We start from the raw sequence: 18118 nt of genomic DNA, 5'->3' as shown, positions 1-18118 counted from the left end.
CATCCACCACCCCGATGCAAACCTTTCATTGTCACAGATCAGTGCCCACACGGCGGCACCTTCCAACCTCAGATGCTGCCGCCACCACCACTGGGCTTGTGGAGTACCTGGCCGGCAAGAACGACAGAGGCGCCCGTCAACATTGCTCCTAAACTCGTTCCCCTTCAAGAGACTGCCTCCATCCACCCCCAAGCTGACCCTTCCCACTACACACTTCACAATCACAGCAATGTTCGCTGCCCAATAATAATTCATTATGTTTGGCAAAATCAACCCCCCTCCCCACACACAATATTATCTTAACCAACGGGGTATTCCCTGCCCACACAAACCCCGAAATAAAAGCGATGAACGATCTTAAAAAAGATTTTGAGACCAATATTGGGAGGTTCTGAAAAACAAAAAAGAACCTTTGCAGCACCGTCATTTTCACCGTGTGCACCCCAGTGACAGAGACAACACATCCCACCTCTTAAAATTCCACCTCATCTGTTCCACCAACCAAGCCAGGTTCAGCTTATGCAGCTGCGCCCATACCCACGCCGCCTGGATGCCCAAGTATGTGAAACTCCCCCCACCACCTTGAACGGCAGCTCTCCCAACCTCCTCTCCTGCCCTCAGGCCTTAATCGGAACACCTCACTCTTCCCCCATACTTAGCTTGTAACCGGAAAACCGGTCAAACTCCTCCAGGATACTCCACAATACCAACCCCCATGGGTCTGAGACATATAGCAACAGGTCATCTGCATACAGCGGGTTCCTGTGCTCAACACTTCACCGCCCCCACCTCCCACCCACAATCCCTCTAACTCATCGACACTCAAAGCACCATTGCCAGTGGCACTATTGCCAATATAACCCAAAGTACCCCGAGCTCACCTGATTCATTTGCTACCAGCGCCTTGTACAGCAGCCGGACTCAGTCCACAAACCCCTGCCAAAACCCAAACCGCCCGAACACTTCCCACAGATACCCCCACTCGACACAATCAAATGCCTTCTCTGCACCAGTTGCCACTGCCACCTCCACGTTCTGTCCCTCTGGGTGCATCATTATCACGTTTAATGGCCTTCTAACAGTCACCGACAATTGCCTCCCCTTTACAAACCCCGTCTGGTCTTCTCCTACCACCCCCGGCACACAATCATCGATACGCGAGGTCAGGATCTTCGGTAGCAACTTAGCATTCACATTTAATAACAATATCGGGCGGTAGGATCCACACCGCTCCGGATCTTTATCTTTCTTTCGTATTAGGGATATGGACGTCTGCGATAATGTAAGGGAGAGCTCCCCCTTTTCCCTTGCCTCATTATATGCCCTCACCAGCAGAGGCCCCAGGTCTTGGTTCCAACCATTCAGGAACCACCGTGTTTCCTCCCCCTCGACCGGGGGCTCAGATTCATTAAGCTCCTTATAAAACTCCTCCAATACCCCATTCACCCCCACCGGATCCAGTACCATTCTTCCCATCCCGTCCTTCACCCTTCCAATCTCCCTCGCCGCCTCCTGCTTCCTAAGTTGCTGAGCCAACATCCTACTAGCCTTTTCCCCATACTCATACACTGCCCCTCCTGCCCTCCGCGGCTGCCCGATTGCCTTCCCTGTGGACACTATCCCAAATTCCATCTGCCTCTTCTTCAGCAACCCTGCCTCCAGGACCTCCAAGTACTTCCTGTCCACCCGCATGATCTCGTCCACCAGCCGTGCCAGCTCTGCTTGTTCCTCCTTTCCCCTATGCGTCTGGATAAAAATAAACTCCACTGCCCCCCCCCCCCCCCCCCCCCCCAGCACTATCTTGAGCACCTCCCATAGCGTGGCGGCCGAAACTTCCCCTGTATCCTTCACATACCGCCGGATGGCAGCCCTCACCCGCTCGCACAACTCCTCATCCACCAGTAACCCCACATCCAACCTTCACTGCGGGCGCTATGCAGCCCCCTCCAGTCCACACACAAATCTACCCAGTGTGGCGCGTGGTCAGAAACCACGATCACCAAGTACCCAGAGTCGACAACCCCGCCAACGGCTTGTCCGCAACAAAAAAAAATCAATCCTGGAATACACTCGGTGCACATGGGAAATGAAAGAGAACCCCTTCGCCCTCGGCCTCCCAAACCTCCACGGGCCCACTCTCCCCATGTACTCCATGAATCCCTTCAACTCCTTCGCCATTGCCGACACCCTCCCTGACCTCGGCTTGACCTGTCCAGCTCCGGTTCAATGACTGTGTTGAAGTACCCGCCCCCATGATCAACCGGTGTGAGTCCAGGTCAGAGATCTTCCCCAAAACCCCGCCTCATAAACTCCACATCGTCCCAGTTTGGGGCATAAACGTTAACCAAAACAACTGGCATCATCTCCAGCTTTCCACTTATTATTATGAACCTCCCCGCCCCCCCACCCCCCTGATCTGCCACAATGTTCCCAACCTCAAACTCCATCCGCTTGTTTACCAGCACTCCTACCCCCCATGTCTTCATGTCCAACCCCGAATGAAAGACCTGCCCTATCCACCCTTTCCTTAACCTTGTCTGATCCCCGATCTTCAGAAGTGTTACTTGTAAAAAGGCCACGTCTGCCCTCAAGCTCCTCAAGTGCACGAACACACGCGACCGTTTCACTGGCTCATTCAGTTTGATCAGGGAGGGGGGGGGGGGGGGGGGGGGCGGCGGCGGCGGCGGCGGCACCCACCCTCACCCCTGCCGATCATCGGACCCCTTTTTTAGGCCAGACTCCGGCCCATATCACGCGACCCACCAGGCCCACCCTCGGATGCCCACCATCATCACCTCTTTTCCTGCTGTGCCACAGCAGCCACACCCTTGACAGCAGCTCCCCCTCCCTCCTTCAAAACATCAATCCATCCCCCTCCTCTACAATAACCACCTGGCCACCCCCCACTGCGCTTCCATTCGCTAACCCGCCGAGCTAGCTTGGCAGCCCCCGCCCAAGGCCTCTGAGCCTCCTATCCCCTCTGATTCCCCTTCCCCCTGCTCACACATCTTCATGGAACAAACAATGGAGAAACAGAAAAAAGGTGCTCTCACCCTCGACGCTCCAAGCATCCCGCGACCAAACCCAACAAAACATCTCACAGGAGAAAGTCACCCAAAGGTGGGCGGGGTACAGCATCCCAAACTTCACCCCCTTCTTAAAGAGGGCAGCCTTCACCCGATTAAACCCGGCTCTCCTCCGCCATGTCTGCGCCCAGGTCCTGGTACACCCGAAGTTCGTTCCCTTCGCAGGTGCACCTCATCGTCTGCCTCGCCCATCTCAATATCTTTTCCTTAACCGGTGAAGACGCCCCACCATCACCCTCAGTGGTTCATTTGCCTGTGGCTTCCTCATCAGCACCCTTAGCGCTAGGTTGACCTCCAGTGGCCGGTCAAAGACCCCCTCCCCCATCAACTTCTCCAGCATTTTGGTTACATACGTGCCAACGTCCGCTCCCTCGATGCCTTCAGGCATCCCCGCGATTCGTAAATTTTGTCTCCTGGAGCGATCCTCCAACTTCTCCTTTCACCGCTTTTAGGTCTCCCACATCACACCTATCTCGGCCACTAATGAGGCAAGCTGCACCTCGTGCTCCCCCACCGTCTCCTCCACTTTCAGAATCGCCTGGTCACGTGGTCGATTCCCACTTTTAGTGGTTCCATCGCCTTGGCTTGGTCCTCCTGGGCTTCCCTCCTCTGCCGGCTGAACTTCTCATTCGAGAAGTTCACCATTTGCTCCGTCGACCACTGGGCAGGCAGGACAGGACCTTTAACCTCCGCCATCTTGACCTGTGGCGCACAAAGATTCTCCTGCTCCAACTGCTCCCTTCTTTTCGCCCCACTTCTGGTCCATGGATCCATCCACACCAGTGGAGTTTTCTCCAATCACACCTGCTCCTTTTTTCTACCCCATCGACTACCTTAAACATTCAATCTTTATACCTCAAGTGTACAGTGGCAGCAGTGTCTACCATCTTAAAATGCACTGCAGCCACTCACCAAGACTACTTCAACAGCAAATTGCAAATCTGTAACCTCTACCACCAAGGCAACAAGGGCAGTAGATGCATGAGAACACTACCACTTGCAAATTTCCCTCCAAGCGACACACCATCCTGACTTGGATTGCTGTTCCTTCACTTTAGCTGGATCAAAGTCTTGGAACTCCCTTCCTAACAGCACTGCGGATTGTTAAGGGCAGGAATGAATTTCTTTAACTTCGCTCCACCTGTCTGTAAGTTAAGATGTTTTTGAATAATGTTCAAAGTTGATTGTGGTGTGTCTCCCCAGTTTATGTGCTCCACTTTTATCAGTAGAGCACAGCAAACTCGCCCTATGATTAACTGAGACAGTTAGTTTATTTCACAGGCAAACTAGGGGGGTGAGGGGGATTGTTCGCAACCTCACATACACACACACATACATGTAAGGGGCCATACAATCGAGGGAGTTTTTACAATTATGGGTAACAACAGTAAAAGAAGCACAGAAATGAATGTTAGTTCGCATGATTTCCAAGTCTGGAAAAGTCAAAGTTCAGAAGGTGTTTCTTTCATGGCAGAGTTTTTTTTCAGTCCAGATGAGTTCCTGGTTGGAGTCAGCAACACAATAATCCTTGAAATGAATGGCAATGCACCATGATGGAATTTCTGTGCTAATTCTGCTTAGTCGGTGACGACCAGGGACTTGTAAAATCAAAAGGGCTTGGAGGAGTTGAGACAAGGTGACCAGTTGCTTAGTCAGCTGGGAGTCCTATTGCTGGTCTGTTTGATTTGTTGGCAATTCAGGAGACTGAGCTTTCTCCGTTCTCAAAGGAGCATCGAGGTTTCAATATGGTCAGTCGAGCCATGTGACCTTCTTTCTCCACAATGTTGTTGAAGAGATGTTTATCTATTGTTTGGGATTGGCTTTGGTTTCAGGACTTATAACGTCCCAGCCATTAGCTTTTGCAAGTGTTGTCATCCATGTTGGAGGACCGAAAGCCATTGTCTGGGCAGATCCTCTTACTCAGCTGGTGGTTTAATCTTATAAAGATGTAAATGATGTCTATTGTTCCATAATTGTCCCCTTTTGAAATGGACCCGGACAGTCCCAGATGCGAGGGGGGTCTGTTAACAATTCTGCAGTGAGAACGAGTTTCAATCTGCAAGTCCCCTGGTTTCATGAATATGACATCCTTCTTAATGGGTGGGAGTTTCCATGATGATGAGAGGATTCAGTTTTTGTAACTCACGTTGGCAGCTTCCAGAACAAAATGCAAATCCTGTGGTCATGTGACTTGAAGCAGGCACCTTGTTGGATTCAGCAGAAAGGTACATTTGAAAAAATAGCAAAAAACCAATCATGTCTGAAGAACACGGTTTGGATTTGATTCATGTTTTATTGACGTAACAGACCCAAGCAGACTTCAATGGTTGAAGAAGATCTCATCGCACCACTTTCTCAAAGGCAATTAGGAATGGGCAATAAAAGGTGGCCAATTTAGCAAAGCCTGCATCCTGTGAATGAATACCTTTTTTTAAACCCTTCAGATCATGCCAGAGATGTGTCAAAAACAGGGGGCAGCGACTGTATTTTGATATAAATCCTTTTCAAAGGAACCTTGTATCACAATGAGTATCAAATTTGGAGGGCAGGTCCAGGCAGTGATGGTCAATGCCATCATAATTGATGACAGCCACCGTTAACATTATAAGTGCCCCAAGGCACATCACAGTTGCATTCTTAAGCAAAATCTGGCACTAAGCCACAAAATGCGATATTCTGGCAGGCGTCCAAAAGGTCGGTTTTAAAGATTGCCGCAAAGGGGAAAGGAGAGTTAGAGAAGTGGAGAGGGTCAGGGAGAAAATCTCAAGAGCCGAGGGCATAAGCAGGTCGAGCATAGCCACATGGTAACTGCTCAAGTGGCCAGAATTAGCTGAGCACAGATATCTTGGAGGGTTGTGGAGATGGAGGAGATTACAGAGATAGCCACGGGTGAGGCCATGGAGGGATTTGAAATCACGAGATATTTGGGCATGCCAGGAATCATTGCCTGACAACCAGTTTTCCTGCTAATTCTTTACCACCACTGACAAAATAATGTCAAGATATGAATGAAACAATCTGCAGGAGGCCATTTTCAAAAAGGGAGATTTCAAACAAATTTCCATCAACAACTTTGGTTGGATCATATTATTCTTCAACAAGAATACAGTGAAATATCCATGAGGGCCTGAAGTATTTAGATATAATCTGCCAAACCAATGACAAGTCATTAGACTTATCAGAATGAGCAGAAAATTTAAATGCACAGGAAGCTCAAAATAAATATTAATTCTTGTTCTCATTTATGCAAGTATATCTAATGACATTATTGAGTATTAAACTGAAGACCAGTTACTGCTGACCAATAGATTTTCCAAATTGCAAAGGAATGGAGGACAGTGAGGCTACTCTGCAAACATGAAAGGAATTAGGTTTGGAGCTACCAAATGATGAAAATGTTGTTCCCTAAAGAACATTTTTCCTTCACAAGGCCCGTTTTACAGCTCCAGCCAGAGGACCTCATCACCACTCTAAATATCTCAACACTGTCAAGCCCCTGAAGAACCCGATATGTTTCAATGGGATCACCTCTCATTCTTCAAAATTCCAATGAGTAGAGTCCCAAATGTTTAACCTTTGCTCATTAGACAATCTCTCCATACCGGGGATCATCCCAGTGAACCTTCTCTGAACTGCTTCTAATGAAATAATATCCTCTAATAAGGGAACCAAAACTGCTCTCAGTACTCCAGGTGCGGTCTCACCAATACCTTGTAGAGTTGCAGCAAGACGTCCCTACTCTTATACTCCAACCCCCTTGAAATAACGGACAACATTCCATTAGCCTTCCTGATTACTTGCTGCGCCTGTGTGCTAGCTTTCTGTGTTTCGTGCACCAGTACTGCCCCCACACCCCTTTGTGTTGCAGCTTTCTGCAGCTTTTCTCATTTAAATAATACTGTCCTTTTATTCTCCCTTCCAAAACAAACAACTTCACATTTTCCCACATTATACTCCATTTGCCAACATTTTGCCCACTTACTTAACCTATCAATACCTCTTCACAAACTGTTTGTATTCCTCTCACTACTTGCCTTTCCACCTATTTTTGTGTCATCTGTAAATTTGGTGAGAGTACATTCGCTGCCTTCCTCCAAGTCATTAGTATATTATAAACAGCTGCGGTCCCAACATTGATCCCTATGGAACCCCATTGGTTACAGGTCACCAACCTGAAAAAGACCCCCTTATCCACACTCGCTATTTTCTGCCCATTAGCCAATTCTCTATCCATGCCAATATACTACCTCTAACACCATTGTCTCTTATCTTCTAACAACCCTTTGTGAGGTACATTATCAAACGCCTTCTGGAAATCCAAATACAACATATCTACTGGTTCCCCTCGATCCGATCCACTCTGGTTGAGACTTCCTTGAAAAACTCTGCTAAATTAGTCACATACAATTTCCCTTTCATGAAGCCATGCTGACTTTGCTTGATTAGATTAGGATTTTCCAAAATATGGCCCATGCCAGAAAATGGGCCAAGTGCATCTGTGCTAGAAACCAGGGAGAAGCAGAGCGTCTGGTTCACTCCCAGCCTTACATCCATATTGACAGAACAAGGTTCCCTTTGTCCACCAGCTCTCTTCAGGTTTCTCAATTTAGTGACTTGTCGGCGTGGGCCTGTAGCACAAGACTGCTCCAAATTTAACTCAAGCTAGCTGTAAGTTAAACAGAGGCATCACAAGATAACTGGTACGAATGATGTAAAATTGTAGCACCATTGGAATATATCCTTAAATCCATTCATTGTTGTCACTGAAATTTTGAGTGAAAGTTTGCCATTGTCCAACACTAACATCCCCTGATTGTGATGACTGCAAAATACATCCAGCATTAAGAGAATGATGCACAGGATGTTAATTATATTTATGTACTTAATTAATTTTGGTAATATGTGGAAATAACGGCTTGCTAAATTTACAGTGGTGAGGTGATATCCTTCCAGACAAACAGGAGCAAGTGCAAGAATGGTGATGAAAGCAACTTACTGCAGGTGCTGGAATCTGAAACAAAAATAGAAAATACTGGACAATCTCAGCAGGTCTGACAGCATCTGTGGAGAGAAAAGGGAGCTAATGTTTTGAGTCTGGACGATTCTTTGTCAAAGCTGACAAAGAGGAAAAATGAAACGAAAATCGCTTATTGTCACGAGTAGGCTTCAATGAAGTTACTGTTAAAAGCCCCTAGTCACCACATTCAAGCACCTGTTCGGGGAGGCTGTTACGGGAATCGAACCGTGCTGCTGGACTGCCTTGTTCTGCTTTCAAAGCCAGTGATTTAGCCCAGTGTGCTAAACAACCCCTGGTGACGTAGCTGCAATATTACTAGGCTAACAATCTAGAGGTCTGGAGAAATAGGTGGCACAGTGGCTAGCATTGCTGCCTCACAGTGGTTAGCACTGCTGTCTCACAGTCGTTAGCACTGCTGTCTCACAGCACCATCGACCAGGGTTTAATTCGACCTTGGGCAACTGTCTGTATGGAATTTGCACATTGTCTCCCTGTCTGCGTGTTTCTCACCCCCTCGACGCAATTATATGCAGGGTCGGTGGACTGACCATGCTAAATTACCCCTTAATTGGGAAAAAAAATAAAACGATGACAATTATAAAGCTAACTGGTTGTCATAAAATTGCATCTGATTTATTGACATTGTTCGGGGAAGGAAATCTGCTGTTCTTACCTTAGGCTGGCCTACATGTGACTCCAGACTCATAGTGATATATGGTTTACTCCTAACTGTTCTCATAAATGGCCTAGTCACTCAGCTAGATTAGGATCAGACAACAAATGCTGCCCTTACCTGCGACACTCATATCCCATGAACGAGTAACAAAAAAAAAACATGATTAATTACACTCAATTTTGAAAATATTTTAAAATAACTAACAGGGACCAGAGCTGTCTGAAGGCAGAAATATCATCAGGTTTCCTTGCAACCACTCGTTAGCACTCATAATTCAAGGGAAAAGTATTAGGATGAGAACCATCAAAAGAAGGAAATATTTATTTACAGCCAGGTGCAGAAGCAATTTACGGCTGAATGGAGGAAATGGGAAGTGATAAATTTATCAATTTCCGAATATCTTCATGACTGAGGGGTAGATGAAAAAGTAAACAAATCGAAAACATTTTTGCAAATCATTATTCTTCATCCATCCTGTTCAAAGTACAGCACCACCATTAAAGACAGAGAATGAGAACAGTTTCAACGCAAGAAGGTGGCTGCTAACAACATCCAGAATTATTTGCTGCTGTACATCACAGCTTCACACGTATGCTGTCATAACTCTCCAAGACTTGTAAATTTCATCTATCAGTCATCAAACCCCCCTGCACAACTTTTTCCTTTCCAAGTTAACAGTACGTGCTGCTGCATTCCCACACAGTCCCTTTTACAACATGTGCTCACAAGTGATGATGTGAAATCAGCAGCTTGTCACCCAATATGATATAAATGGAATAAAAACTCTTCTTCAGTGGAACAGCTTCTGATTACTGACAACATCTGTTAAACCTTTCGTTTATTTCTGGTTTCACAGTCTCTGATGGGACTGTTTCCAAAGTTTAAAGGGCCAAGGCATCGGCAGGAGTACAAGACTAAACTGAAGAGAATTAAGATGGATAACAGGAAAGATCTATTTTATAGAAGCTTGTGAGGCTTGGAAAGGGAAAACCAGAGTTAGCATTGCTTTTAATGTAGAATTAGAAAGAAGGTGCCACGCAGAAACAGGCCGTTCAGCACAACTGGTCTCTGCCAATGTTCTCTGGCAACTGGTCTCTGCCAATGTGGGTGGTACAGTGGTTAGCACTACTGGCTCACAGCTCCAGGGACCCGGGTTCAAATCCTGTCTCGGGTGACTGTGTGGAGTTTGCACTTTCTTCCCGTGTCTGCGTGGGTTTCCTCCGGTTTCCTCCCACAGTCCAAAGATGTGCAGGTTAGGTGGATTGGTCATGATCAATTTCTCCTTAGCGTCCAAAGGTTAGAGGTTAGGTTCGATGGGGTAACTGGGTAAAGGGTAGGGGCCGGGTACTCTTTCAGAGGATCGGTGCAGACTCGATGGGTCGAATGGCCTCCTTCTGTACTGCACTGTAGTAGTGACTAATGCTTTCCATGAGCTTCCTCTCACCCCACTTCATCTAACCCCATCAGCATATTCTTCATTCCTTTCTTACCATCAGCTGAACTTGCTTCCCCTTAGCCATCCTAACTTATCATCCCAACCAACCTTTATGTAACACACTTCCTGAATGAATAAGTTCTGTCAAGTTCCCTCTTGGATATACGAGTGACCATCTTACATTTATGGCCCCTAATTTTTGCCTCGCTCACAGATGAAACCATTTTCTCTCCGTCTGGCCTATTAAAACACCTCGATAAATTAAAAAACCTCTATCAGGTCCCCCATCACTCATCTCTTTTCTAGAGAAAATAGCATCACTCTTGCTTAGCATAATCCTGAAAAGCATACCCTTGAATTGGAATTTTTTTGCACCTTCTCTTGCTCCTCGATGGTTACAGGAGCATAGTGATTCTGTTAATTGGCTAGTAATCTCGAGGCCTGGACAAGGAATCTGTAGACATGAGCAATGTTCCTTCTAACTTGCTTTGCTATGCCAACCTGTTCATGGCAGTGTCTGGCCCCTTTAAATTTCCTTGTGTAGCCATGTACACACAAAATGTTCGAGGAAGCCACTTCCTGGTCGATGTGAATCAGCATAACTCAGAGGCAACACTGATAGAAGTTCAAGTTCCACCATGCCAGCGGGGGATTTAAAATTGAATAAATTAAAATAAAATAAAAATCTGGATTAAAAAGCTGGCAACAGTAATTATGAACGTATAAGCAGTGACTTGTTGGTCTCACTTCTGTCTTGAGGGAAGGAAATCTGGCCAAATGGAACTCCAGACCCACCGGAATATTGGTAACTCTTAACTGTTCTGAGAAATGGCCTAGCAAGGCATTCGGTTGTACTCAAGAAGGAGACACCCTGTCCGCTTAACAGCAAATAGTGCAAAATAACAACAATGCTGGCCTTCCTTGCCAGTGCCACCCACATCCTGTGAAAGGTAGAAATCCTTTTTTTAAACCATATGGAAACTAGAATTGTTTACATTACATCAAATGTGATCTAACCAAGGTTCTATACAAGTTGAACACACCACTGCTTTTCAATTCCATCGCTCTATAAATTAACTCCAGTGCTTGGTTTTCCTTTTTGGGGGCTTCTATGCTGCTACTTTTGGCGATTTGTATGTGTAGCTCAATTCATTACCTGGAACAGGTTTGTTAGGTGTTGGAAGAAAAGTAGGAGTGAAAGAGAAATGGAAATACAATGCATGCAAGTTTAGAACAAATGCAGGCATGGAGAATGAACTCCAACATGGACTGATGTCCATGTTTTAATTCCACTCGAATCCACTAAGAATGAAGAACTGATTTTCAAGTCAACTTAGTATCTCTTTGATCTTGGCAAAACTACAACCCACATCAGCCACACAAACATGTTATGGTTGCCTTCCCTTCCTGTCACTGTACATGGTGGTTATGCTGAAAATAGCTCTTCATACCACAGCACAAAAATGGTCCAGTCAGGAGCCAAGGCCAGCCCACACCCATTTTGATGTTGTTTACAGTACCAGAAAAGTACCTCCGAAGCACCTGACAGAACGGAGAACAGAATTGTTCACGAAAAATGCTTCTGCCGATAGCCAGTTTTTGGGAAAATCCACCCTGCTACCAACCTCTCACACTTCTGCAATATTCTGCTGAATGGTACAGGACTGACAAGTTGAGACGTGTACAGAGAGCATGGCATCACTACGTCAGGCTGGCCACAGCCGACTCAACTTCGTGTCTTTTGGGATTGTGGTGATATCGACAAAGAAAAATGTTTCTCTTTCCTCCCACATCCTTGTTCTCTATTATCAATTCTAAGTAATTTCCAAGGGATTTGTTTTGTATTGTGTGATGACATATATAAATTTGGAGAACATCAGGAGATCATAACTCAACCAAAATTGCGAAAGCAGATTATTTACTTTTTATGCGACCTTGGGAGCAGCAGGGTAGCACAAGTGGATAGCACTGTGGCTTCACAGCACCAGGATCTCAGGTTCGATTCCCCGCTAGGTCACTGTCTGTGCGGAGTCTGCGCGCTCTCCCCGTGTCTGCGCGGGTTTCCTCCGGGTGCTCCGGTTTCCTCCCATAATCAAAAGACGTGCAGGTTAGGTGGATTGGACATGATAAATTACCCTTAGTGTCCAAAAAGGTTAGATGGGGTTATTGGGTTATGGGGATAGGGTGGAAGTGGGGGCTTAAGTGGGTTGGTGCAGACTCGATGGCCGAATGGCCTCCTTCTGCACTGTATGTTCTATGTTGCTGTGCATAAATTGGCCATCGCATTTCCCTACATTATAATACCTGAAACACATTTTTAAAATACTTCACTTGCTATGAAGCACTTCTAAATGTCCTGAGCGCATGAAAACTATAATGATGAGGCAAATTCCTTCTTTCCTTCAGAAGTAGCTGTCAGACATCAGGTCAGTGTGAACCATCAAACATAATGGTCAAACTGACACTGAATTTGGCTCCTGGGTTTCAAAACAATTTTCTTGATGCTCAAGGAAAGGGATAAATAATAATATGAAAATATTAAAAATACCACTTTCTTTTCAACAGTTTTAGGATCTTTGTTTAATATCCAATGACAAATGGAGTCAATGGATCACCCCTTTAGAAGGGTAGAGTTACTAGAATGCATTTAACCTACCATTCAAAATGATAAAAAGCAAACGGGCTGAAATAAATTCTTCAGGAGCTTTTAAACAAGATAAAATATGCATTTTTACAACAACACTGAATTGTACAATTTTTTTAAACAGCAAAATATTTATTGAAAAGAACGATTGAGTAATTTAATCAACTCGGAAAGAAACTGACACCCTGGAGCAATGCTATCTTGCAAAGCTCTGGACTGGAGTGCAGCCTTGAAATTTAATGCAAAGTTCCCCTGTAAATGGTGCCCATTTGAAGGGACAGTTGTCAGGAATCTCATTCTATTATTAGTATTTCCCAAAGACTGTTAAAAATTAAATTTAAGCTACAAAACTAAAAGAGTGCTTTGGGAGACTTGTACACTCGGCCACCATCACTGACATCCAGATCAGAACCAGTGGTGCAAGCACGATAGTGGACTCAGGTCACTCAGATACTCATCACTGTGATGATATGCATCAGCAGTCATGTATATAGTGAAAAACAAGACCTCCAATCAGCAGGTGGCAGTACAGAACAACCAGGTGACACTTACCTCAGGGAGTTGGTGGAGGGTTCTTGGTAGTGGATAGTCACAATTTGTAGTAGCTCATGGTTAATTCATTATGTTTAGTATCTTTTGATAATATTCTTACATTTATGTTATCCACGCAATTGTTCAACAATAAAACTTTAACTAGACTAAACCAGGTGTTCTTTAGTGCATTTATTCCAACCGGCCAAGCACCAGAACGTAACAATAACCACTGTAAATAGAGCTTGCTTTTTTTCCCTAGAAGCATTATTTTCCTGTTCTGAATTAATTTGCAATAAAAATGCTATTAAAATCAGAAATAAATACAGATGTAGATATTTTTAAAACAGTGCAGGATGTTTTATCACATTCTTTAACTGTTTTTCACCATGTTAAACACTAGCTATTGGTAAGCGTTTCAGCCTCTGCTTATCCCCCAATTTGGGGGGGGGGGGTTGACCAGACAACCCCATGCACCCAAGATTTGGAAGCCTTGTAACACAGTGATTTGTACATCAATTATCCAGATAAAATAGTGAATGGCTTTTTGCTTACTGTCTCAGCAGAAACAAATTCAAAGTCAAGCACATTAAATTGCAACCATTTTCTTTTCTACAGAAAGCTGTGCAATTGAAAAATGAAATGAAAATCGCTTATTGTCACGAGTAGGCTTCAATGAAGTTACTGTGGGTGCGTGGATCATGAGTGTGTGCTCCGGTGGGCCAAGAAGGAGCGGAGCAGCAAGTGGGAGGACACGAAGGTGCGGATCTCCCAGGACTGGAGTGCGGAGGGCCGGGTTTAACCGGACGAAGGCGGTGCTCCACAAACGGAGTGTGAAGTTCGGCATGTTGCAGCCGGCGTGTCTGTGGGTCGCCTACAAGGATCGGCACCATTATTTTGAGTCCCTGGAGGAGGCGTGGGCCTATGTGCAGGCCGAGAAATTGGACTCAAACTGAGGGTCTAAGATGGGGGATGCTGTATAATACTGTACTTGTATTTGCTTGGTTTAATGTAAGATGTGGGTTGGCCTTAGGGTGGGTGGGGTGATGTTGATTTTACTTTTCTGTATGGGTTTTTCTGTAGGGGTCTGGTGGATGGGTTCGGGCAGGGGGGTAAACGGGGAGTTCGGGGAGCTGGTGGGGGGGACCGACAATGGGAGTTGCCCTAGACGAGGCGGGGCTGGGCAGGGCGAAAGCGCGGGCTTTCTGCGGGTTTCCCGCGCTGGGAGATAGTGGGATCGGGGTCGGGGCTGAGAAGCGCGGGTCGTTGCTGGTTGTTTTCTTATCCCGCGCCAGGGGGTGGGGGGGCGTCGACGGGCACGATGGAGGAGGGGTAGAGTCGCCTGATCATGTGGGGGGGGGGGGGGGGGGACTTCAACACGGTACTGGATCACCCATTGGATCGATCCAAGTCCCGGACGGGTAGGAGGCCGGCGGCGGCTAAGGTGTTGAGGGGATTTATGGACCAGATGGGGGGGTTGGATCCCCGGAGGTTTGTGAGGCCAAGGGCCAGGGAGTACTCGTTTTTCTCCCACGTACATAAGGCCTACTGGAGGATTGATTTTTTTTTGTCCTGAGCAGGGGGTTGGTTTCGAGGGTGGCGGATGTGGAATACTCCGCCATTGCCATTTCAGATCATGCCCCGCACTGGGTGGACCTCGGGCTGGGGGAAGAGAGGGACCAGCGTCTGCTCTGGCGCTTGGAGGTGGGGCTGCTGGCAGACGAGGAGGTGGCCGGGAGGGTTCGGGGGTGTATCGAGAGGTACCTTGAGGCCAATGACAACAGGGAGGTCCGAGTGGGGACGGTCTGGGGGGCATTGAAGGCGGTGATTAGAGGGGAGTTGATTTCCATCCGAACCCATAGGGAGAGAGGGGAGCAGAGGGAGAGGGAGAGACTGATAGAGGAGATGGTGAGGGTGGATAGGAGATATGCGCAGGCTCCAGAGGAGGGATTGCTGGGGGAGAGGCGTAGCCTTCAGGCCAGATTCGACCTATTGACTACCAGAAAGGCGGAAGCTCAGTGGAGGAAAGCACAGGGGGCGGTGTATGAGTATGGGGAGAAGGCGAGCAGGATGCTGGCACACCAGCTCCGAAAGCGGGACGCGGCCAGGGAGATTGGGGGAGTGATGGATAAGGCTGGGAAGGTGGTGCGGAGGGGGTTGGATGTTAATGGGGTCTTCAGGGACTTCTATGGGGAACTGTAACGGTCGGAACCCCCGGTGGAGGGGGGCGGAATGGGGCGCTTCTTGGACAAGCTGCGATTCCTGAGGGGGGAGGAGGAGCAGGTGGAGGGACTGGGGGCGCCGATTGAGCTGTAGGAGCTGGTTAAAGGGATAGGGAGCATGCAGTCGGGGAAGGCGCCGGGGCCGGACGGGTTTCCGGCGGAATTTTATAAAAGGTATGTGGACCTGTTGGGCCCCCTGTTGGTCCGGACCTTTAACGAGGCCGGGGGGGGGGGGGGGGGGGGGCTGATTTCCTTGATCCTGAAGCGGGACAAGGACCCTCTGCAGTGCGGATCATATAGGCCGATTTCACTGCTAAACGCCGACGCTAAGCTGCTGGCAAAGATCCTGGCCACTAGAATAGAGGATTGCGTGCCCGGGGTCATTCATGAGGACCAGACGGGGTTTGTGAAGGGAAGGCAGTTGAATGCGAACGTGCAAAGGCTCCTCAATGTCATTATGATGCTGGCCGTGGAAGGGGAGGCGGAGATAGTGGTGGCATTGGATGTGGAGAAGGCCTTTGATAGGGTTGAGTGGGAGTATCTGTGGGAGGTGTTGGAGAGGTTTGGGTTTGGGGAGGGGTTTATCCGGTGGGTGAGGCTGCTCTACGAGGCCCCGATGGTGAGTGTAGCCACAAATAGGAGGAAGTCGGAGTACTTTCGGCTGTACCGGGGGACGAGACAGGGGTGCCCCCTGTCCCCCTTGCTCTTTGCGTTGGCGATTGAGCCCCTGGCCATGGCGTTGAGGGAGTCAGGGAACTGGAGGGGCCTGGTGCGGGGCGGGGAGGAGCATCGAGTGTCGCTTTATGCGGACGACCTGTTGCTGTATGTGGCGGACCCGGTGGGGGGGATGCTGGAGGTGATGAGGATTCTTAGTGAATTCGGGGGTTTCTCTGGGTATAAGTTGAACCTGGGCAAGAGCGAGTTGTTTGTGGTGCATACGGGGGATCAAGAGGAGGGGATTGGTAGGCTCCCATTGAAGCAGGCAGGGAAGAGCTTCAGGTACCTAGGGTTCCAGGTGGCTGGGAGTTGGGGGGCCCTGCACAAGCTCAACCTCACAAGGTTGGTGAAGCAGATGGAGGAGGAGTTTAAGAGGTGGGATATGTTACCGCTGTCACTGGCGGGGAGGGTGCAGTCCGTTAAAATGACGGTGCTCCCGAGGTTTTTGTTCCTGTTCCAGTGCCTTATCCCGAAGGCCTTTTTTGGAGGGTCAACAGGAGTATCACGGGATTTGTGTGGGCGCATGGGACTCCGAGGGTGAGAAGAGTGTTCGTGGAACGGGGCAGGCGTTGCCCAACCTCTGTGGGTACTATTGGGCTGCCAACGCAGCGATGGTGCGTAAGTGGGTAATGGACGAGGAAGGGGCAGCATGGAAGAGGATGGAGGCGGCGTCATGTGTGGGCACGAGCCTGGAGGCGCTGGTAACGGCGTCGCTGCCGCTCCCTCCAACAAGGTATACCATGAGCCCGGTGGTGGCGGCTACCCTCAAAATTTGGGGGCAATGGAGACGGCATAGGGGAGAAGTGGGGGGCTCGATGGAGGCCCCCATACGGGGGAACCATCGGTTTTTCCCAGGGAGCATTGATGGAGGATTTCTGGGCTGGCACAGGGCAGGGGTTAGGAGGTTGAGGGACCTGTTTGTGGAGGGGAGGTTCGCGAGCTTGGGGGAGTTAGAGGGGAAGTTTGGACTACCCCCGGGGAACATGTTTAGGTACATGCAGGTGAGGGCGTTTGCCAGGCAGCAGGTGGAGGGGTTCCCCTTGCTGCCCCCACAAGGGGTGCGGGATAGGGTGCTCTCGGTTGGAGGAGGGAGGATTTCGGACACATACCGGGTGATGCAGGAGGTAGACGAGTCCTCGGTGGAGGAACTGAAGGGTTAATGGGAAGAGGAGCTGGGTGAGGAGATTGAGGAGGGGACATGGGCGGACGCCCTGGAAAGAGTGAATTCCTCCTCTTCCTGTGCGAGGCTTAGCCTCATACATTTCAAGGTGCTGCATAGGGCCCACATGACTGGGACGAGGATGAGTAGGTTTTTCGGGGACGAAGAGAGGTGTGCTAGGTGCTCGGGGAGCCCAGCGGACCACGCCATATGTTTTGGGCGTGCCCAGCACTGGGGGCATTTTGGAAGGGTGCAGCAAGGACCGTGTCGAGGGTGGTGGGATCCAGGGTCAAGCCAGGCTGGGGTCTCGCAATCTTTGGGGTTGTAGTGGAGCCGGGAGTGCAGGAGGCGAAAGAGGCCGGTGTTCTGGCCTTTGCATCCCTAGTAGCCCGGCGGAGGATTTTGCTTCAATGGAAGGATGCGAGGCCCCCAAGCGTGGAGGCCTGGATCAATGATATGGCAGGGTTCATTAAAATGGAGAAGGTGAAATTTGCCCTGAGGGGATCAGTACAAGGGTTTTTTAGGCGGTGGCAGCCTTTCCTGGACTTCCTGGCGGAACGGTAGGGAAATAGGCCGGCAGCAACAGCAACCCGGGGGGCCGGATCGGTGGGAGGGAGAACTGTGTACATGG

The 18118-nt window shown here is 48.4% G+C and overlaps 1 protein-coding gene across 1 annotated transcript in view; it reads right to left on the bottom strand.

The window, feature by feature from the left end:
- Positions 1-18118, bottom strand: part of atf6 (activating transcription factor 6) — a 440428-nt gene that overhangs the window by 169434 nt on the left and 252876 nt on the right. The window lies entirely within an intron of this gene.

Source organism: Scyliorhinus canicula, chromosome 4 (assembly GCF_902713615.1).
Source record: "Scyliorhinus canicula chromosome 4, sScyCan1.1, whole genome shotgun sequence".
Lineage (NCBI taxonomy): Eukaryota > Metazoa > Chordata > Chondrichthyes > Carcharhiniformes > Scyliorhinidae > Scyliorhinus > Scyliorhinus canicula.
Note: the sequence above shows the minus strand (reverse complement) of the source record. Positions and strands in the feature narration are given on the sequence as shown.